Consider the following 1,412-nt stretch of genomic DNA (forward strand, 5'->3'; position numbering starts at 1 on the left):
CTAATATTCCATTGTATATGTGCCACATCTTCTTTATCCATTCATCTGTCAATGGACATTTATGTTGGTTCCATGTCCTGGCTATTGTAAATAGTGCTACAATGAACATTTTGGTGCATGTCTCTTTTTGAATTATGGTTTTCTCAGGGTACATGCCTAGTAGTGGGATTGCTGGGTCATATGGTAGTTCTATTTTTAGTTTTTTAAGGAACCTCCATAGTGGTTGTATCAATTTACATTCCCACCAACACTGTAGTAGGGTTCCCTTTTCACCACACCCCTTCCAGCATTTATTGTTTCTAGCTTTTCTGATAATGGCCATTCTGACTGGTGTGAGGTGATACCTCATTGTGGTTTTGATTTGCATTTCTCTAATAATTAGTGATGTTGAGCATCTTTTCATGTGCCTCTTGGCCATCTGTATGTCTTCCTTGGTGAAATGTTTATTTAGTTCTTCCACCCATTTTTTAACTGGATTGTCTGTTTTTTGGTATTCAGCCCCATGAGCTGTTTGTATACTTTGGAGATTAATCCTTTGTCTGTTGTTTCATTTGAAAATATTTTCTCACATTCCGAAGGTTGTCTTGTTTATGGTTTCCTTTGCTGTACAAAAGTTTTTAAGTGTAATTAAGTCCCATTTGTTTATTTTTGATTTTATTTTCATTACTCTAGGAGGTGGGTCGAAAAAGATCTTGTGGGCCAGGGCGGCTGGCGAGCACTGAGTCTCTGGGTGCATGGAGCTGCCGCGGGACGTCTCTTGCAGACTCAACCGGTGGAGAGTCTTGGCAAGCAGCCACAAGGGCTAGATCCCAGGGATGAGAATGTCCAGGGGAGATGTGAGCCCACTGGGGCTCCCACCCACCTGTCGCTGAAGCGCCCCCACCCCCGGGCCCAGCATGCGCCTGTCAGTGCGGAGGGCACTGCTGGCAGCTGGCTTCGCCCTGGCCCTGGTGCTGGTGGTCCAGCTGGGGCAGCAGGTGCTGGAGTGCCAGGCGGTGCTAGGGGGCCCCCGGAGGGCCATGTGACGGAGCAGGAGGACCTCGTGATGGTGGGCACGGACCACGTGGAGTACCTTTACAGCAAGGCCATGCTGCCCATCTTCACGGGGAGTGAGCCCCTGAGTGGCATCATGCTCACGCGTGCGATGCTGGACGCCCACCATGAGCTGCGCTGCCGGGAGGAGACCTGCATCATCCCCTGCGTGCTGGCCATGCCCAGGCCTGGTCCAAGTTGGGCCGGGAGAAGCTGCCGCTGGACGTGGCGGGTGTGATAGGTGAGGTGCTGGACGCCGGCCTTCATCTTGGAGGTGATCGCCAAGCATGGAGAGCTGGCCCGTCCTCTGTAACAAAGACCCCTTCATGCTCAAATCCTCCGTCTACCTATCGCGCCTGTTCCCCAACTCCAGGTTCCTG

General features: G+C 51.0%; 1 pseudogene; it reads left to right on the forward strand.

Annotated features, from left to right (window-relative positions):
- Nucleotides 1-896: 896 nt before the first annotated feature.
- Nucleotides 897-1,412, forward strand: part of LOC103088507 (protein-tyrosine sulfotransferase 2-like) — a 1,338-nt pseudogene continuing 822 nt past the window's right edge.

The sequence above is a fragment of the Lipotes vexillifer genome, unplaced genomic scaffold (genome assembly GCF_000442215.2).
Source record: "Lipotes vexillifer unplaced genomic scaffold, Lipotes_vexillifer_v1.1 scaffold1747, whole genome shotgun sequence".
In the NCBI taxonomy this organism is placed as follows: Eukaryota; Metazoa; Chordata; class Mammalia; order Artiodactyla; family Lipotidae; genus Lipotes; species Lipotes vexillifer.